The 22,083-nt window shown below is 46.8% G+C and overlaps 2 long non-coding RNA genes across 3 annotated transcripts in view; one reads left to right on the top strand and one right to left on the bottom strand.

Moving 5' to 3' along the window:
* Positions 1 to 4,001: 4,001 nt before the first annotated feature.
* Positions 4,002 to 9,320, bottom strand: LOC144161510 (uncharacterized). Its single transcript, XR_013320495.1, has 2 exons — positions 9,137 to 9,320; positions 4,002 to 9,069 (listed from the first exon to the last, which is right to left on the bottom strand). It is a non-coding gene; the product is annotated as an uncharacterized LOC144161510 (long non-coding RNA).
* A 10,142-nt stretch (positions 9,321 to 19,462) lies between these two features.
* LOC144161509 (uncharacterized) overlaps positions 19,463 to 22,083 on the top strand; it is a 49,108-nt gene continuing 46,487 nt past the window's right edge. For both annotated transcript variants that reach the window (XR_013320493.1, XR_013320492.1), the window contains exon 1: positions 19,463 to 19,514. This is a non-coding gene — a long non-coding RNA (uncharacterized LOC144161509). The remainder of the gene's footprint in view (positions 19,515 to 22,083) is intronic.

Here is a 22,083-nt window from a genome sequence, read left to right as displayed (position 1 = left end):
CTGCAGTTCAGCTTGCGCACAAATTTCGCATTAGGGAGTATAGCAATCATCAGTGCAATTTTTTTCAAAGTCGTTTTAAAGGTGGGGCGTGGCATAAGACATTAATGTTCTGCATATCGCACCAGGAGAGGTTGGTTTGTACCTGTTGTGGAACGGATTATCGCTGCTCAGACCCACGAAGTCACAGCATTGTTTTTTTTTTTTCTGCACACAAGATTTTATTTGATGCATGTACACGCGTATTTGATAACTATGTTTACAGCTATTGCACCATGAAAAAAAAAAGAATTTTCTTGTTATGGTGAAAGGTATACTTGGCATGAATTCATAAAGAGGAAAGGCCCTTTTGAACTAGTGAAGCAAGCGCACCTTCCTAGTGCTTCTGTGCCAGGCTTTTGCTTGCGGCATAGTTTATATCCTGCATACTCCACTTTTGTGCCCACTGAAAAATCGGTTGTTTTTGGATGTTCCAGGAAATATATTTTTCTTGCCACAGAAAATGATTGATGCTGAAGTGTAAGATAGGAAATGATAGAGAAAGAATAGGGCTTTCTAAGAGTAATTTCAGACAGATTTATTACAATTTTACAAAAAGATTAAAACAAAAAAAATCAATGCCACTTTGCACGAGGTACATATAAAAAAAATTGAAATATACATTCTTCTTGCCACAGAAAATTATGGACGCTAAAATGTAAGCTATGAAATAATAGAGGAAGAATGGGGCTTTCAAGCAGCAATAATATTAAACATGTATTACGCACTTTATCAAAAAAGTGTGAAAACAAAACAAATTGGTAACCTCAATGGTACTTTGCACAAGGTAGACAAAAATATTTTGAAATATACACTTTGAACATAAAACGATTATAGAATAATACTGCTAATATGAGCGGTGTAAGTACAAAAGTTTGACGTACAAAATATAAGGCAAAGGCTGCTGCACCCCGGGGATCCTTTCCCCCGGGGTGCTCCAGCCTCGCCCGATCGCTGACGGCTGGAGCGCCCCACGGAAGTGACGTCACCTGTTTTTTGTTATTATTTCTTGGATGTGGTCGTTCTTGTTGATCGCCGAAACTAGTACCAAGTACCATGCCGGCCGTGCAAAGTGGCCGTGCCGGCACTCATGTTTAGGTCGGCTGTGCTTCTCATAGTTTACGCGCCGTAAGCGCAGGCTGATAACTCTCCTCCTTGGTACATCGGCTGTCGTTCGGTGTTGTGTTATCTACGGTATAGGCAAGGCAAAACCACTCCGAGTGAAGGAATCGGAGGATTGCGTTGCACGTTTAAATTCGCCGGCTTTTGTACCCGCACTTCTTTCTTCCTTTTTATTTTGAAAGGTGTGTGCGCGCGCCATTTCACACCATTAGGTTTGATCTGCTGTGGCTAAATAGGGAGAATAATGGGTCTGTGCCCTCAAACGTGGGCACTGGCTGAAGAGGCTGCCGGCAAATAGTGTTGCACGAAGGCTGCTTGCGCTCCCATTTAGTTCATAGAATGTGTGGCTTTTGTGGGGAGAATAGGCGGATGGAATACCTTTAAAGGCCCTCATTTGACAAGAGTTCTCTTGGGCCTAGATTACTGGTGCCCACTGGATCTTCCATTAAATAAGCTTATTTAGTGGCTCTTGTGCACTCTAGTACGCGCCGCTGAACACCGGCGTTTTTGTCCGTAGCCTGAAATGTTTTGCAACCTCACCATACTTTCTGTGCATAGAAAGACCAGCAGGTTCCTTATTTTGGGGGGTGAAATCAGCACAGCTGGTACAAAAGAGGCCTGAATTAAAGTTTATTGGATGTGACAAAAAGATGTTTGGAGTAAACACTGTTAATGCCTCTTTTCGTCGTGCCTACAACTCTGTATATTTGGTCATGTCGCGAGCTTCCAAAGTTGCAAGGGATACACTGCAGTGCTACAAGTACTGATCACAAAGTGTCGAAAAATTTGGCTTTTGGCTTCCCATTGCCACCCTTGTTAGTGATGGCCTGGGAAGAACCACGCCGAAGCAGGAACCACCGACCAAACCAGGAGATAGACTGTACTTCATTTCACCAACTTCACACACCGTTGTAAAAATTGTGCTCGTAATCAATAAACAGCGAGAGCACAGCTCTGTACCACACGCTGGTAAGGGCAGCAAATGTAGCGCCAACAATGGTCTTTCACATAAACTGTGCCCACAGCTCCTGTCAACACTAAATTGATAACAGCTAGCGTTGTTGCACATAATTACGTATACAAACGTCATGTAAGTAGTGTTGCTTCTGGTCCAACAGCCCACCACTGCAAGTGCTGAAGAACCGGCCAACCATGTGGCGTTTGTTGTCCAAAAAGAAAGAAGCACTCAGGCCTTCGTTTTCTGACAAGCAGACTGGAAGCTCATCACGCTGAAGTTCCCCCGCAGTAAGAGCTATGTTCAAGAGAGTGAATTGCTGGGCTAGTTGGTTCATAATGTTCAGAAAAGTACAGAAAAGAGTGTGCCGTGTGTGTGCCTCCTCCTCTTGTCCTGCGTTCTGCTCGCTGGTTTCCCCTTTTCTGAACATTAAGAGCTATGTGTGCGCATCCCCTTTTCTGCACAGCCGGTGGGTCTCAACGCTCGGCAACGCAAAACAATCATTGAAATTAATTGATTCAATCTCGTGGCGTTGGACTCACTCGAATCGTCGGTAAAAAAGATAAAAATTTCAGGAGCACGTGGCAGCAAGGGTCCATTCTGCCAAGGTGCCGGTTTAGCGCCGTGGTGAGAGGATTTGGCTGCTGCTCTGGCGAAATGAGTTCAAGTCGTACACCAGTCCATACAGCGGTGGCCCCGCCGACGGCCACGTATATATACGGTCACTTTTCGCGTTTGATGTTACACCTTCGTCTTTAAAATTGGTGAAACTTGCACTGAGTGACACAAGGCGAAGCTGGATGATTTCTTTTTATGTAAGCACTGAATGACACACCATGCAGTTTATTTACGTGTTCCGTCGTCGCTTCTCACTGTGGCAGCAGTAGTCATCGTCATATCCATCTATCTTCCGCATGCATGACTGGCTGACCCGGATCGTTTTGTCCGCAGGCTTTCCCATTCCTCCAAGAGTGGAACGCGTCGACACGCGCTAGAACCGGCTTCGCGAGCTGGGCGTCTGCGAGATGTCTTATGCTCTTCCTTGTGCCGCGGACGCACGTGACTGTTTCCTTGGTATTTTTGCGAGTGCCACGCGCAAGCCACGACGATGCCGGACGCTCAGTTACTCCCGCCGTTTAACGCGTGCGCGGTAAACGGCGGGAGTAACTATGACATAATGTTTTCTGATGACGCCGCACATTACGGCCAGTAACTGTTGCTGGCCGTCAATCCATACACACGGAAGGGCACTCGTAAAAATTCTCATGCGGAATTTAAGAGCATTAAATGTATTTAATGTCAACAAAAACACCAACCCAAAGTAGCAGCCCATGGACTGACGTGTTGCACTACTGAACACGAGGCAGCAGGTTTCCTGGGCATACCAGTTTTTGTGAAGGAGGCGGAAAACACAGCTGTCCGTGAGTAAGTGATCTTGCTGTTGATTGAACACTTCCAGGTGGTATAAGTTTATTCATTACCCTCCACCATGGCATGCCTCATATTCGTGGTGCTGCTTCTGAACACTATACTACAAACTTATCTTTTGGGTCTTAACACTAGCAACATTTAAATGAAACATCTTTGACATTGTGTAACAGTTCTTGAATAATTATTCATTTTATGAGCACAATAGCAGTATTGTCGTAAAAAAGAACTGCAGCTAAATTATAAAGCCTAATTGTTGTATGCTAGTAACATGTTGCAAGAAAATCGAAAATGTAAGTTAAATCTGTTCGCTCACCAGCTGTACAAGTTGTACCTGTCCCATGAACCTTCAAACGCTGATTAGTCTCATGGCCAACACATGAGCCATACATGCCCTTCTGTTCCCAAAAGGACTAAGCAAACACACAACCTCCAAGAAAACACATCAGGCATTGGGAAGAAACATTTAAAATTGACTCACTTTATTTGATCGTCAACCAGTACATTTTGCTTTTATAGCCCACAAAAGACCATTGCCAGCACTGCATTAGGGCTTAAGAACTTTTCTGCAGTTGGCTTTGGCAACAAGCAAAATGCACCATTATGTACTGGAAACACATATGACAAGCCACAGCTTTGACCAGCCCATTGGTTGCACTGGGTGTCAAGAGATAAAAAGGAAGAACCATGCCAAATGCTTTAATGTATGCACGTTGATCAAACATTAATTCAGAGTATAGAAAAACACCCCTTCCAGCATGTTCAGCTGATCAACCAATTTGTGACAGCCTTACCGAAGTGAAGGCAAGAACGAGTGCGTGGCAAGATTTCAACGTGGGCTTTAAGAACTGTAGGTTGTCTGTAGGCTGTCTGCAGTCATAATTACTATTGTGTGCCAAACACCCTAGTACACTGAGTGCAGTGAACTTCAGCAATGAAAGTAGTCATAAGTAATTTTTATCGTATGTTGACCTTTGCGAATCCTAGTAAACCGTTACAAGCACCTGGCATGCTGGCAAGAGAGAGGTAGAGAGAGTAAAAGATTTTTGAAAGGAGAAGAGGCCAGCCTGAGAAACTGAACTTGGGCCTGCTACTTAAATCCCGTGGTGGCAAGGAAGGTACTGAATACTGAGGGTATGAGAAACGACAGTGAAATCAACCAATGAACTTTGTACACTTAAAGCATGTATAAGATGCAATGGGGCGCAGAAACAGACTAATCACTGTATAATTCGCATAACATATTTACCGACCATAAAAAAAAGTTTCGCAGTTTGTGAAATTTCACCACCTAGACCCAAAAGTGCAGACAGGACAAGCAGCGATTTGACAGCTCGATCTTGCTCCTTCTTGTCAGCCCACGTGCCCAAAATTTTTCGTTCAGACAGAGGGTAAGCATTCAAGCGTAGTAAGGCTGCTTCAAGGTCTTTTCACCCACTAGTATACCTTGGTCAAACACTATGCAAATGATCAATTGTCTCTGTACAGCCTTACACAGAAGGCAGTCTGGGCTGTCCTCGCGTCTGATTGTGTGCAGATACTTTCAGGTCAATGCTACTTCAAGCCGCAGCCTGTGTGGCAAGGTTTCATTGACTTCTGTGAAGTTGAGGGGCATGAGCGAACCAGAACCTTTGCTCGGGATCAGTCCTGGGGAGCTGTTCCTGTCAATTTTGTGGGTCGGACCAATGCAAGGCAGCAGCTTGTGCACGGGCTCTGTCGAGTATTGCGTTATCTTGGCTTACGATGGGTGTAGCCAAAAGAGGGTATATCCTTTAGCAGGCCCAAGGCAGCATTTCCTTCCCAGAAAATTAGTTCTATAACTGTAATTACACTAGCTAGTTTCACATAATTCTTGCAAACAAAGAGCACGACTACCAAGTGTAACAAAGGGAAGAGACAGCAACGACTTCCAACTAGTGCCTTGTTTGAAACCTATGACCCATATAAATACCACATGCACTTTATAACATCAACATAGCAAAAACAGCACAACACCACGCTGCAACTTTTCTGCTACGACCCCCATTAGCACTGCCAGCTTTCAGGTCCGCAACCTCGTTAAACTCAGTTTCCCCTTGAGAACATGATTTTAGCGCTAAAGACGACAGACAGACACTGGTGCTTGCATCTGTCAAACACCAGCAAACATCAATTAATTTGAAATGATACGGGGTAAATTTGGAAGCTGGCACAACTCAGTGGGATGGGAGTGGCAACAAAAAATCTGTGCACAGTACAGCCCCTGTTGCGGCATTTTTCAGCATGGCGACAGTTGTCACACCGCCCTTGTTAACCTATATTCGAATCTCCTGATACTATGGAGAGACTTGTTGCATCAGTGGCACACTGGAATTACCACTGTGTCGAACCATGGAGCCTGCCAGTTGCCATTCGAAGTATGCGAGTCTGCCGATAGAAATTTTTTCTGGCGACTGTTTCCTGCTGGCACAGCCATTCCATTCCACGCAGACAAACAAAATGCGTGCAGGCCGCATGCAACAGGCATGTGTTTGCGTTGTTGTGTGGGAAGCAGGTTTGCCAACGGGTACCAGTCGGCTGCGCAGTAGCACCCAGTGTATGCTTCGATGCAGATACCTAGCGGGTCCGCCTTGGTTCATTCCACAGAGGCAAAAGCAACGCTTTCTCATGTTTCTCTGATGGTGCTTTTCAATGGTGTCAACTATGCATTGCACTAAACAAATAGACAAATATTTTATGGATTTGCGAGCAGAAGGATGCTAGGGCTTCTACCCCGTGAGAGCCGTTCTTAGTCCAAGTTCACTGAAACCCACAAGCGCCGTCAAAGTCACCCACCCCGGACTTCCACTACAGCCTTAACCATCGCTAGAGTTACATGTGGATTTTGAAATTATTAGTAACAATAATTATTAACAGTGACTCTTCACGGCTAGTCAGTGAGTGGAAGTGTTTTGGTTTGTTTGGTAAAAATCAGAACAGACTGCTTTCACCATATGTTGTGAAGTGGGCGTGACAGTGACCCTGGCTCGTCAGTGAGCAGGGGCGGTATTCTCGAGTTTTGTCCCTTTTGCGTCCCTTTCAAAAGTGTCCCTTTTGGTGAGCCCTGATTGGCTAAAAGCGAACAACCGGAAGTGACGTAACGCAAGCGCGGCAAACCTGCTGCCAACGTTTACTGCTTAACCGGAAGTACGTCACGATGAAAGGGACGCAAAAGGGACGTTTTCAAAAGGGACAGTTACGAGAATACCGCCCCAGAAGTGGTTTTGCCGGTTGGGTAAAAATCAAGCATGACTGCGTTGAGCGGCAGACGAAGAGTGTGGAGCACGTCAGAGATACTTTTAGCCTGTGCGATCAGTGTACGTGGTTTGTGCCATTGAGAAATTTAGCAGGTATATCCCGTGTATTGTTTTTTACAAGTTTGTCCGACATAAACGTTAAATCATTCATTCCTTTTAAAAGCAACACGAAGCCAGCAGGTGAGAAAGAAAAAGGTATGCTAGTAATACTAAAGGAAATTCAGGCTGTTAGCAATGGTTCAGAACGACATCAAACAATGAGCACGTCAGACATACTTTTAGCCTGTGCGATCCGAGTACGTGCTTTGTGCCATTGAGAAATTTAGCAGGTATATCCCGTGTATTGTTTTTTACAAGTTTGTCCGACATAAGCGTTAAATGATTCATTCCTTGTAAAAGCAACACGAAGCCAGCAGGTGAGAAAGAAAAAGGTATGCTAGTAATACTAAAGGAAATTCAGGCTGTTAGCAATGGTTCAGAACAACATGCAAACAATCTTTGCTAGCATGCACAGTAGTTGACGAAATACTGCAGGGTAACAGTAGCACATGCACACGTGATTGCAAAGACGGTTATGGCATGTACAGGTAAGTGTTTAAGGTTGATTTAGTGCTAATATGCTGCCTGCACACGTAAATAAAAATACAATGCAAAAAAGATGAACAAGGCAAATGAGGTTAGAGCAAATAGAAACAGCAACTACGCAGAGTCATCTACATGGTATGCTTAGAATGTAGATATAACAGTTCAACACAGCACGTAGCACCTGTTGTTGCTGAAGCCACTGACGCATCACCTAGCCTGTCATAAATGGGCACGATCACGTACGTTTGGCGACATCGTAAATTTTGGAGCACACGAACACAACACACACGGAAAATGCCACAGTAGCTCACGACAGATATCCGGCGCATTTTTTGGCCACGCTTGTAACGACAGGGATCACGGCAAGTTGAAGCGCACGAACGAGAACTCGCTGTCACTGCTACGCACCATTGCTAACTGATGGGGCTCTAGATTATTCACGTATACACTCCTGCTGCGACACGAATCTGGACACTTGCAAGTCGAGTACGTAGCAGTATCAAAATATTTGCCTCGCGTTGTGATACCGACACAACACCGTGTATAACGATGACTGTGATGATAGCATCGATGACTGCGGCGCCAGCAGCTTCACACAAACAATAAACCTCTGGAAAACTACGACGCACCACACACATCGGTCACGTTTTGAAGGAACACGGTGCTTCGTACCTTGCTGCACATTTTGGGGCAACATTTGGTTCTGATACCTACGTATTTGACATGAAAACATTGCGCTCTGCGCAAGAGCTGACCAGCACTTCGCGTTGCTGTCACGAATAGTCATCGGACTTTGAAGACTGCAGAAGATACAAGCGCGGTGACACAGGCTTGGAGCTGAACACCTCATATGAAATGAAAACACAGCGCAGCACCGCACCACTTGTGAGCGACTCCACACAACGCCGACGCTCGTACATTCTTGCTTGCCTCGGCACCGCGCGAAGCCGGAATATTTGAAACAGGCCATCGGAACAAACTCGGCACAGACGTACCACAGAACAGACAAGCCCGTACTAGAGTGAGTGAACTCTACCCGTACCAGTACGGGCGGGGCCAAAATTCGCTCTTCGATCGAATTCGGCCTCTTCTCCATGCCGCTCGTCCGTAGGTCATCCGTAAAACTCGTTGTAAATCTATAAAAACTGCTTTGTTTACACAACTTCTTCTACGCGGGTGTCATAAACAATAACAAAGTCGAGTTTCGCAGAGAAAAATATAATGCAAACATCTACAAAGCATGTCCATGACGTCACGGTGACTGGGTGACGTCATATTAAAAGACAATAAATTCAGGCTAAAAATAAATCTTCATATTGTAATATTAATGTGTCACTGCCAAAAATATATGCAATACTATTGAAATAGTTGCAGTGTAATGCCATTACGCAATTTTTTTTGTTGACGTACGTCACTTCCGTGGGGCGCAGCAGCCAGTTCGGGGGGAATCGGCTCGGAAGCCCCGGGTTGCAGCAGACGCAGCCAAAATATAAACATAAACAAACACGAACAGCCACGCGCTGCTCTGGAGCGATACGCCAAGGTCAACTCCGGGCTGTCTTCGTGGAGAGAACTAGATTCTCTGTGCAGCCGACGCGGAGTGGTCTCGCCCAAACGAAGTCGACACCTTGCAGATACGAGAGAGTAGCCTTCAGAGCAGGGCGGGATCTGTTTACAACAACGCGCGCCCGCGATAAAGCGACCGGAGAAGAAAGCAAAACTTGCCGGCGCACACCTGGTAATGGTACGGGACGACTTGACGCACTTTCGCTGTCCGCACTAAAATTTGACGCATCGAAGTCGTCTTCCGTATCTGTGCTGCTACCATCATGCACAGATTCAAGCTCAGATACACCACAGAACAGCGTAATCTAGTGAAACTCGCCGTTCGCGCGAAGCTCTATGGCGCGAAGCATGGGGCATGGGCAAGCGTTGGCGACGTCATAACTGAGACCACGTGAGCAATTGACCCCCCGCGGCGGAAAAATGAAACTCGAAAGCGAAACTGATAAAATACTTCCTCCTTTACCATTTGGATTTGGATGGCGTTAGCGGTCCAGAAGAGCTCAGAGAGCGCCAAAATGATAATTTAAAAATGAAGTGTAACAATAGATCGTCGGTATAACACCCGGCAAGAATTCCGGAAAGGCTGCGTCTGCTGCAACCCGGGGCTTCCGAGCCGATTGCCCCCGTTCCCCCCGAACTGACCTGACGCTGCTGCTCCCCACGAAAGTGACGTACGTCAACAAAAAAAATTGCATAATTGCATTATATTGCAATTACTTCAATAGTATTGCATATATTTTTGGCAGTGACACACTAATATTACAGTATCAAGATTTATTTTTAGCCTGAGTTTATTGGCTTTTAATATGACGTCACCTAGTCACCGTGACGTCATGAACATGCTTTGTAGATGTTTGCATTATGTTTTTCTCTGCGAAACTCGAGTTTGTTATTGTTTTTGACACTCGCGTAGAAGAAGTTGTGTAAACAAAGCACTTTTTATAGATTTACCACAGGTTTTATGGATGACCTACGGACGAGCGGCATGGAGAAGAGGCCGAATTCCATCGAAGAACGAATTTTGGCCCCGTATTGGCATACGTACGGGTAGAGTTCACTCTAGTACGGGCTTGTCTGTTCCGAGTTTGTTCCGTTGGCCTATTTCAAATATGGACGATGCTATATGTACTACGTAGTGAAGTCCCACCGGAAATTGCTATACGCACTACCGATATAGCGCCATCTATGGAGGCTGTCAGAAGCACTGTGGCGCTACCTAGCGCCTGCCCCGCATCAAAGGGGACTAGGAACTTTTACTTTACTTTACTTTACTTACTAGCACTTTTTTTGATGTTTTTACTGTTGTACCGCGGTCACAAGCGTTCGGTTGGTCGACATGGCTGCTTTGCGTCGCTTTTGACCGATATATCCAGTAACTCTGCTATTAACTCTATGGATCCATGGATGGATCGACCCCGCCAATCTCGTTGCGACAAATCACGGTAATAAAGCCCAAGTCTTGAATCGTGGGCCGGGCTGATGCACACGATTCGCGCCAGGGCCGTCAAGCTGGCGTGGCAACTTCCCGATCGCGCCGTCAACACGCCGCAGTGGTTCGAAGACGGCTTGCCCAATCTGAAGGTAGGTATTTCTGGCCTCGTTGGTTTGTCCCGTAACGCTTGCTTTACTGATGTTGAAGTAGGAGACCCGCATCGACCGCCGAGCTTATATTTCCGTCACCAGCCTTTCCACCCGATGCGCGAGCATGCATGCATGTCGCGTGGTTCCTTCAGCCGGCCCGAGCAACTGAACGATGCGTACGCGTATTGGATACCTTCAGCGCGTTTCCCCTCACCTTGTTAAATGTCGTTTCATGCATTGTTGCAAGTGCGATAACGCATAAGGACAAGCACTTCTTTAATCAACAAGTGTGAAGCTAATGATAGGAGATGGGGGGAGTCAGTGATGATGCTTGTATCCGCTTTCTAGTGCCGTATAATTAGTGTACTGAATCTTTTTCAGGGCCAAAACTTCGTTCCAGGTTGTAGTGAAAGTTGTGGAACAGACCAGGAAGGCACCAATGCCTTGTTTCTCTTTGAAGCAGCCTTGTATTTATGCATCGAGAACCAATCCGACCAGCTGCACACTTTACTTGAGGGGGCAAATCCATTGTTTCGGGCAAGAATAGGGAGAGGGCATGGGGGAGGGTGGAAGTGCTGGGGTAGCGTGGGGGGGGGGGGGCAACATATGTTCTCATTGTGTAGTATGATTCTAATCTTGTGCATTGCTCTTTTGACTCAGAAGTACTGGTTTTATTTGGGTGGCAGTTCCTTTTTCCTAAAAAAAATGTAGTTCTTACTGTAAACGGGACCAAACAGCAAAAAAAGGAGATCAGTTTTTAAGTGAGGAGGAAAAAGGTTCACGTCAATTTATAACAAAAACTACGACAGCTTCTGCCTGCGGTGTGCTCTGGTTTCGGTCGGGCTAACAGATTTGAAAAAAAATTGCACAACACTTCACACGGTGTGGTCGCATGCAGCCCTGCACCAATGGCATCTGCTCCCATTTTCTGTGACTGGCCATAAAAACTGGCTGCTTCAAAATAATAATAAATTTCTTAGCCGCATTTACATTCAGGCAAAAAGTATTTAATTTAAAAGTATTTAAAGTATTTAAGCCATTTAATGTAGTTGTTGACTTCGGTGCCAGCTTCCTCTTCGTCCTATGATCTCAACAAGATTCTACAGTAGTAATGGTTGGTATGGAAAATCGCGAAAGTTGGTTTCAAGAATTCAAATTGTGCCAGTAAGACAAAAATAACACAAAATGAAAAAACATAACAAAGGTCCTGGGTTTTGCCATGTTTATTTTTGTGCTTTTTTTCTATCGTTTATACAAGCAACATTGCCGTATTGCTAATTGTACTGTACCTTTGGTTTTACAGGTCACCCAGAAAGGACAACTTCAATTGAAGCTGAGGATGTGGTGTAATAAAAATTTACTTCATATTGTAAAACAATAGCAGTGTTGATGTCTTCTTGAAAGTGTAAGAAACAACAGCCTTTCTTGGACCTTTTGCATGCGGACTTATTTTTGGATAACCTGAAAACAATGTGAAATAGTTAACCCGTTTCTTCTTGTCTTCTTTTTCTTTTAGGGTAGGTGGTGCTTCTTTTCTTTCAGGTTGTTTTGAGTTGACTGTTTGTCATGATTGATTCAGTTATTTAAGCATTCTGGAGTAGACATATTCTCAGTACAACTGAGCTGACGTCGCCTGAAGTTTATCATGCTAAGCGCCTCACGTGCACCCTGCATGCTCACCATGGGCACGTACGAGTTGCAGGGTGTGAATGAAGGTAGCAAAGAATTCTTTTATCAGCATGTAACCACCTAAGAGTCCACATACTTGAGCAAAATCATGGGCATCTTATGTGGCATAGAAATAATAGCAGTTGCCCTGCCAGTTGGAAAACATAATGGGCATTTTATGTGGCATAGAAATAATAGCAGTTGCCCTGCCAATTGGAAAACATACAATTCAAACAATGCAGATGCTAATCAATATATATTTCCTTCTGCTTAGAAATGGCCTTTCTGTATTCTCTACTTTATAAATAACATAATGCGTGGCTGCAGCAGCAGCTCTGATAAACTAGAAAATGTCAATAATGAAGAGATGGGCATTGCTTACATAATTTACAGATGTTTTTTTTTTTTTTTTTTTTTTACCATTCGTGATGTGAAATTGCCTAGGCGAGTCTTTGGAGCTTGGTAAGAAACTGCTTCAATGCACAACGTAAACCGTGTTGGACAAACGGCACTGCTAGCATGTGACATTATGCACGTGAAAGAATGCAGGATAAAAGTTCTATACATCTTCCGGTTTCCTTTTCCTGTGTCTGCACCTTTATTTGCCAAAATAAGGCTGAGTGGGAGGAGGGATGTGAAACGTTTAAAGGTCACACTGCAAAAGAATGTGTCCTAAGAGTTTCGTAAACACTATGGATTAGCTGCTTTACATCAGAAGCGTTTCTTACCATCACGTTTAGCCCCGGTGACTTTCTTGCACAGCTTAACAGCCATGAGGAAAAGCCAACTTTAACAGCTCGAGGCAAGGTGTACGAACACATACGAGCTAAAAGCACAGGTGCGCGTTCCCACGTTTGTACTCAAGAGTTCCTGTAGAACATGCCTTAGTTAACTGCTACGTAGTCAATTAAAACTGGTGTTTTGTGCGCCGCCGAAACCACATCGCGCTAAGAGGCACGGGGCAGCGTATTAGACATCTCACTCAGGGATCTCAAACTTATTAAGGCGAATAAAGCCGCCGTGGGATATTATTTAGAGAGTTGGCGATACCCAGGAATAGACAGCCTGAGGCTACTATAGATACATACTTGATTACACAAAACTGAAAAGTAAAATAAAAAAATGGCGCGGGCGGCCCGACACAACATACGATTTGTTGATCAACACCGTATGTTATGCACCAGGTCCCGCGTAATTTCTGTTCCTGCCTCGATTAAATGCTCAAACGTGTCGTAAAAGGCCCTGTAGGCAGCCATAATCTATTTCACGCCCATGACTACAGCGCAAACTTTGCTGTGGCTGAAACCAGGTACGCAGGTACTTTGCCGTTCGTACGAAGGTCGCGTCAGCAGGCGTCAGCCCGCCACCAAGCAAGCTCGGGAGTGTTTCTGACAGAGCCTCATAGATGGCGCTATCGCCACTGCCAAAGCTCCGAGATGAAATGACGGGTGACACAGTGCTTGATATACGTCGGCACCTCCAATCGCATCTTGAGAGAATCTTTGACCATACACCCAACCAAGGTGACGTCCAGCACAAAGCCAGCCCGGTAGGAGAGCCGCCAAGTGAACAGGACTCGTACATGGCTGACTGCCAATGGGAAGTGACACCGCTGGCTCTCAAACGTGCTCTTGCTCGCATTGGGGCTCACACGGCAAGCGGACTCGATGGCATCCCTGCGGAACTGGTCAAGTGTCTGGGGGAAGTGGCGCAAGCACACCTTGCAGCAATCCTCACCGGCATAATCCACGGCGACCCCATCCCAGAGGCATGGCTACTGGGAAAAGTGTCATTAATACCAAAGAAAGGCGGTGACAGCAGCCTTCTCAGGGATCACAGGCCACTCACAGTCACCAGCGTACTGTATAGGCTTTTTGCCCAAGTGCTTAAGGCCTGGATGAGCGCGTGGGCGGAGCAAAGTGGTCACCTGACGGAGCTGCAAAATGGATTTAGACGGGGTCGTCGGGTGGAGGACAACCTGTTTGTACTCTCCCAGTGCATAGACATTGCACGGAAAGAATCCCGCGGCCTGGTGACATGCTTTCTCGACGTCACTAAGGCATATGACAATGTCCCACACGGCCGTATGCTGCAGCACATGAGCGACCTGGCTATGCCATCCAAATGGATTGACCTTCTGCGGCGCTTATACACCAGCAACAAGGCAGTGGCATGCTTCGGAGAGGTCCACACGGAGCCAGTGGCAATACACCGGGGACTGAAGCAGGGGTGCCCGCTCTCCCCGCTGCTATACATGCTGTATGTAGCGGGGCTAGAGAAAGCCCTTATTTCGTCGGGACTTGGTTTCACGCTGCCCTATTCTGAAGATGGACTCCCGCAAATGTGGACACTACCGGGGCTGGTCTTCGCCGATGACCTTGTCCTGCTCGCTGGAAGTGTGGCTGAGCTACAGGGACTTGTCACCGCCTCGGCTGAGCATCTGTCAACACTGGGACTGGCCTTCAACACGCGCAAGTCAGCGGTCCTGTGCTTCTCCGACCCAGAGGACAAAGCTCGCATTGTGCTGCTGCCTGGCGGGGAAGAAGTTCCACCGATGCACAGCTATTGTTACCTTGGCATCACTTTCAACACCACTGGCGACAAGTATGCTACACACGAGGCTCTACTGAAAGAAAGGTCGAGACGCGCCAGCTGTATCCTGCGCAGACGGTGCTTATGGGGGTGCAACCGATACCTGTTGGTCCGTGACCTGTGGAAGTCGGTGCACGTCCCATGTCTCACCTTTGCGAACGCTGTGGTGTGTGTGTCGGCGCCAACACGGGGGTGGCTCGAGCGTGGTCAGCGAGAGGTGGGCCGCCTTGCCTTGGGCTGCCATGGCCGAGTGGCTGTGGAGGCCATACAGGGTGACTTGGGATGGTCAACATTTGAGGCTCGCGAGGCCACCAGCAAAATTGCATTCGAAGAGCGACTCCGAGTCATGAACGACGAACGCTGGGCGCGGCGACTTTTCCGCTACATGGCATTCAAGGGTGTTCGCACACAGTGGTGCAACCGCCTCTACCACCTCCGTCGAAAATTCGGCTTCACTACAAGCCCGATCGAGGTGGGCCCGCCGCACAAGATCACGGAGAAGGTGCGCTCCAGGGTGAAAGAAGAGGAACGCGCTCACTGGCAGACCACAATGCACCAAAAGTCTACCCTGGAACTGTACCGCAACCACAGGCAAGATATAGGCCGGATGCGTGTCTACGACAACAGCAGCGGCAGCACACTCCTCTTCGAGGCCCGTGCGGGGGCACTGCGCACGCTGCTGTACTGCCGGCACTACGACAGCACACCAGAGGTTCAAGCAGCAAAGTGCAGGGCATGCGGCGACCACGAGGAAAGCATGGAGCACCTGGTGCTGCACTGCCACAGGCTGCGCCCACCCGCCAGAGTCAACGCCACTATACAACAGGCGCTAGGGTTCGAGGACGGCGTCGACAATGCCATGGACGTACACACGACGAAAGAGCGACTGCAACTCTGGCAGCGATCGGTTCGGCTGGGTGCGGCTGTGGTGACGGTGCAGTGAACGCACGAGTGAACTGCAGTGAATGGTGACAGTGCAGTGGACGTACATACGCATGCAGTGTACCATATGCACAAGACTGCAGGAAAACTGCTACCTTTAGCTTTCTCGCTGGTGGGGACGGTGCAATGACTTTAGGCATTCAGCCGGTTTTTTTTCTTTCTTTTTTTTTTCTTTTTTTTTTCTTTTTATATGTATTTTGTTAACTTTTTCACCTGGCTTGGACATTTCGGTGTCCGCCCGATACAAAGGGTTTCTGGCCACAACGATCATCATCATCATCATCGACATGTAGGTGGCGACAGCGTCGCGCTGCTAGTGTGGATGCTCCGCTGAGCGGCCCGTAAGAATGTACACTGTGGGCGCGCTTCGTGCCTTTTTCCCGCCGTATGTGCGCACGAAAGGTGCAAACAAGAGTGGTATCCTGTAGTTCGGTTCCTCAACGTTCAATGTATAGCATGGAAGCGGCAGTCAGTTTTCAATACTACGCCAAAAAAAGCGACGACTGATCGGGAATCTCAGAATGGCCGTAATTGTGACAATGAACTTGTATGCTGTGGCTCGTAGCAAGCTCGATCTGTCCAGACTATGGCTTTGAGCCTTCAATAAAAGCATAAATAGAAACAAATCATAAAGCCTCGATCTCTGAAATTCAGTTTACAACGGCAATCTCAATCGCTTTCACTGGTAGCATATGACGCATTCTTGCATTTGTGGGATGCCCTGAAATGGTAACACTACTTAACTTCCCCGAAATTCTTTCTAAGAGCTTACGATATTTTTTGTGTGTTCAAAAGGCAACATAAAAATACTGAATTTTGATCAGCGCACAGATATAAATGTAACCGCTCTAACGGGTCTTTTAAATGAAATTTTAACGACTCTGAAGGAAGGTTTGATGAATAACGGTTTCGGATCACTTATTTACGGCTTTAGTCGCAAGTGAACGTGCGAATTAAATTGTCAACGCACGCACTACAATCAACATCTCATGTTTAGCTAGGTTTTCGCAAAGTGACAACGGTGTGCAAACCAAGCTTCTGGGACCTCAGTGAGCACAAATGTTCTGTCACGGCTGCTCTGTTGACCATTTGCGTTCCTTTTAAAATCTAACAGGTGCCTGCAACAGCGAGATGTGTTTGCATTCTTGCATATAAGGTCGCTTACGAACCCTAAAGATGGCAATAAATGAAGTTGCGCTGTTGCAGATGTAGTAAAACATTTCCTTTTTATATCTCGTTGCGAATCAGCGCAACGGGGTCCCGGTAACTACTTTGTTTTGTAAACTGAATATGGCTTTTGTCTTGGCATTTAATTCTTGAGGATTGGTTAAAAAATGAAATTCTGTGCATTAGTTTTTTTTTTTTTTTCGGAAGGGGGGGGGGGGGGGTCCTGCCAACGTTGCAAGAGCAGCGAGAAGAGAACGCATGTAACGCGAAAAGCCAAACTATGGTTATCAGTATTACTTACAATCGAGACTACACTAGGCGTCGTGTTCTGTAGCGGTGAAAAAGCAGTACGTAGTTTCAAAACTGATTAACCCCCCCTTTGGTCCGGGATTGTCCAGGAATTGTGGCTCGCCTTTTTCAAAACTGTATTGAAAGCAAGCATTGTGGGAAAAAAAAAGAAAAGCAGCGAGTCATGGCACACACCCCTCACACATGTGGGTAATAACGTGCATTATATTACGCGTTTTCTCCTCCTGACCTTATTAGGCATTTGGTTATGCTGAGTGAGACACGTTTCTAGACAAGGTGATTCATGTGGGATTTGAAAATGATATATATGACAATGACACACGAAATGCCACATGACAGACGGAAACTCACAACTGCTTATTTTGACCTAAAAATCCCTAAATACTCTTGCGCATCCATAGAAACGCATTTTAAATAATACGTAAAATTAGCAACTCGATAAAATTGAATAAATGTTTATTCCTCCTCCTCAGTATAAACAACGACTGTCCGAAAATGGTATTTATTTTAGGAAAGGTACGGGGAGAATTCGATCACACAGGCGCTTGCGGGTGTAAAATACGTATCCGGTAATGTATGGGCGATAGCACACGGGTCGTGTGCAGTGTAAATGTTTTTGTTTGTTTCTTCTTTCTATAAGGACGCAGCGCAATTTTACAAGGATGTGGAATTTGCACGCGTATGCACAGGTCTTGTCGCTTCTTACCCGTTTCGCGTACTAAACTTTTATCCTTTAAATAATCACCACGCCGCCTTCAAAAAGCACCCTTCGACGTTCCCGAAACGGCAGACGACTGCACTCAACAATAAGAAAAGTGCAATGTGGGGAAGCAATGTTTATAACACGTTTCACACTCAAGCGGTGACCAGGGCGAAGATGTTTCGTGGAATTAAACCAGCGCATTAACCCGCAACGGCCGCTGATTATTGCGTTTCTAGAGGAAATGCGCAAGCAGAGGTAACTATGTCATTGTTTTCTGCCAAACGAGCACACATATTGGTTGCTTTGTCGTGTGCAGCACGCGTCTTGCGCCGCACGCAACGTGAAAAAGCAGACGACGCGAGAGCGCCATCCACACTAGGAGCGGTTCGTCCCGCCGCCGCCAGGGGCCGACTGTGTTCGCGCTCGGGGCGAATATGGGTAGTGCGTATAGCAATTTCCGGTGGGACTCCACTACGTAGTACATATAGCATCGTCCATAGGAAATTGGTGCAAGACGTAAAGCCACCAAATGTACTGACCTTTCAGCACGCCACATGCAAAACGTCCGAATTATTTACCCGCGCTCCTAACTGTGTAGCCGAAATGTAGGCACTGGTTACTAATGAAGTCATTTGAACCAGTTACAAGTGGTACCTCGTGCGCTTCGTCCGGACTGGCGATCCCGAGACGTGTTTGTGTCGGCCAAACTACTAGACGCACCACTCCGTAGCAGCCGCTTCCGACAAGCATACGCAGCAGATTACGCATGCCTGAACTGGACTCCTCGGTGTCATTTTGCAGGCTGACGAGCCAAGAAAAATCGCCTATTTGTTCCAGCGACAGGACGGACGCGGCAGGAGTCTGAACAGCTCGATCACGACGTTTCAAGAGAACCGACGGGCGTTACAAAAAAGCGCGCTGTTTCGCGCGTCGGTCTGATACACCTTCTTCATTTTATTAAAGCATTAATGTCAGAGCTTTAAGATAGTGTCATGCGTTTGCAGATACACATCTGTTGATGCTGACCAAGCGCGCCTGACGATCACTCGTAGCCACGACCGGCTCGTGCTCGTAGCGTAGACGCAGGGCGCCGCCATTTGCTTATACAGCTACCATAACAACGGAGGCGACAACTTTACAAAGACCTTGATATAGGCTCTAACAAAATTTTAAGCCAAATTATATTTCAATATGAGCTTGATTTAAACACACGTTGTTTATTTAAGCACTAGTATAATAAACACACCGGACATGACGTTGAGAAGGTCACGTGGTGTGCGTCTAGGCTAAGAATCATTCACGCTTCCGGGTCTGCCTTGTTGCCATTTTATTTCGTATTTATGTACAATATTTCAAACTATAAGTTAAAAACTAAAATTTCTATTTTTTTAATTATATCTCAATACATTTTTAAAGCTTCGTTGTTATTCTACACCATTAGAGACGTCTGTGAGCTTTTTACGAAACTGATTTAGCCGATTCAGCATTCAGCCATCGCAGCATGCATCGCAGTTTTATAAACATGGCCGCCCACGGATGGGAATGTGCGCCGTGCTCCCGTGCTGCTGGAACGTCATTTCACAAGGTAACTATTGCAAGTCGTTTATATGTACACCCCGCGTCAATATAAGCCGGGGTACGCGAGCGCGTGGCAAAATGCATCGCCGCGACACCTGACGTTGCATTTCTGGTGTCGAGACATCGATGTGCGCGTGCGCGTCCAACCACGCTCGCTAGCCTGTCTGTTCCTTCGGTTCTAACGGCAGCGCTGATCACATTCAGAGCTTGGCGCCAGGGGTCACTTTCTTTGCTCAACACGTCTTGCTCGTACACGCTTCAGCGGCCGAGGCGAGGGTGAACTCCCACGAGGGTGAAGTTGCGTTGCACGCCCTGCCACGCTGTGACAGATAACTAATCTTGCCCGTCTCGCGGTGACAAAATTGTGCCCCACATATGCTCTCCCACATCGGTATTTCTAACAGCGGCGCTGTTATTGGGCTGGGCTTGACGGCAGCCTGTCCTTGTATCGATTTACTCTCCCTTCGGATTCCCAGCAATGCGTTTGTGTTTACAGGTAAAGCCGACTTTATGAAGACCGGCGGAAGCTTGGTCTTTGTAAGCTGGACTTGATTGATTGAAGGGGTTTAACGCGCCAACGCAACGCAGGCGATGAGGCGCGCCGTAGTGGAGGGCTCCGGATTAATTTCGACCACCTGGGGATCTTTAACGTGCGCCGAAATCTCGTACACACGGGCGTTTTTGCTTTTCGCCTCCATCAGAAAAGCGGCCGCCGCGGCCGGGAATCGAACCCGCGACCTTGTGCTCAGCAGCGCAACGCCTTAGCCACTGAGCCACCGCGGCGGGTTTGTAAGCTGGACTTCCCACACTGCCTGTTGCGCAGCGAAGCATGGAAATCTACGGAGGGAGTATGATTAACGACAACGGCTTTAACTCATGTGTTATTTAATGTAACCAAAAACCATTTGTATGAAAATTTGCTGATAAGACGATCTATACCGCTGTGCCATGTTTCGTTTACTTGTCGTAATTAGGTAATGAAGTTGTAAACGTTGGACAATTAGTTTGTTTGCATTATAACGCAATCTACGGAGAGAGATTGCCATGAATTGGAGAAAAGGGTTGTAACGGCTCCGCGCTGGTTCAGCAGATATCAGTCACATAGCACGTCGGGTGACCAACCTGCAGGAGGATCTGGGCCTACGCACTCTACAGTGGCCTCCGAACGGTGCGGATACGAATTCCATAGACAATGTGTGGGGGATCATTAAGTCGCGCTTGTCCAGAAGCGACTTGTCAGGGGGCACAGCGGACGCGCTATGGACCGCGATTCAGGAACAATGGGAAAGCCTTTGCGCAAACCAGGAGTTTGGGGTTTCGCCTTACGAGTCAATGCCAAGAAGGATGAGCGAGATCATTTCCGCAGGCTGCTACTTCTCCCACTAATGAAGTTGAATAATGGGAAGGAGCACAACACCATACTTTACAGATGCTTTTTCATTGCTGGCCTTGAGCGGTGCTTTGATTTTTAGCTGGTGTAGAATACCGGCTTTCATTTTTTTTTTGTCATACCCACGACCACGCCGATCTCTTCTCCCGTTTCCCCTTCTATAATTGTTTCAGAACGTGTGCAAGGTGAAGCCTCAAGACACCTTTATAAAGGGAATTATTTCTCGCTTCAGTTCGTATTCTATTTTGGTGTGCTCATTTTAGTTAAAAACCAATGGCATGTTTTACGAAAAAAATATTAAAATTCGTTCCACCGATTGGGATCGATTTCTGCTGAACCAGCGCGGAGCCGTAGTTACAACCGCTTTCTCCAATACATGGCAATCTCTCTCCGTAAATTGCGTTATAATGCAAACTAATTCTCCAACGTTTACAAGTTCACTACGTAATTACGACAAGTAAACGAAACTCGGCACAGCGGTATAGTCGTCTTATCAGCAAATTTTCATACAAATGGTTTTTGGTTACATTAAATAACACATGAGTTAAAGCCGCTGCCTTTAATCATACTCCCTCCGTAGATTTCCATGCTTCGCTGCGAAACAGGCAGTGTGGGAAGGCCAGCTTACAAAGACCAAGCTTCCGCCGGTCTTCATAAAGTCGGCTTTACCTGTACACACAAACACATTGCTGGGAACTCCGGAGGGAGAGTAAAACAATACAAGGACAGGCTGCCGTCAAGCCCAGCCCAAGAACAGCGCCGCTGTTTCAAATACCGATGTTGGAGAGCATATGTGGGGCACAATTTTGTCACCGCGAGACGGGCAAGATTAGTTATCTGTCACAGCATGGCAGGGCGAGACACGCAACTTCACCCTCGCCCTCGGCCGCTGAAGCGTGTACGAGCAAGACGTGTTGTGCAAAGAAAGTGACCCCTGGCGCCAAGCTCTGAATGTGATCAGCGCTGCCGTTAGAACCGAAGGAACAGACAGGCTAGCGAGCGTGGTTGGACGCGCACGCGCACATCGATGTCTCGACACCAGAAATGCAACGTCAGGTGTCGCGGCGATGCATTTTGCCACGCGCTCGCGTGCCCCGGCTTATATTGACGCCGGGTGTACCACGTGTTTAAACCCTTCCAATGCCCCTCTTGTGTTTTATGCATGATTTCTTGCTCTGTGGTCGAA

The sequence above is a fragment of the Haemaphysalis longicornis genome, unplaced genomic scaffold (genome assembly GCF_048455015.1).
Source record: "Haemaphysalis longicornis isolate Haplotype H1 unplaced genomic scaffold, Haemaphysalis longicornis Haplotype H1 scaffold_119, whole genome shotgun sequence".
NCBI classification, from domain to species: domain Eukaryota; kingdom Metazoa; phylum Arthropoda; class Arachnida; order Ixodida; family Ixodidae; genus Haemaphysalis; species Haemaphysalis longicornis.
Note: the sequence above shows the minus strand (reverse complement) of the source record. Positions and strands in the feature narration are given on the sequence as shown.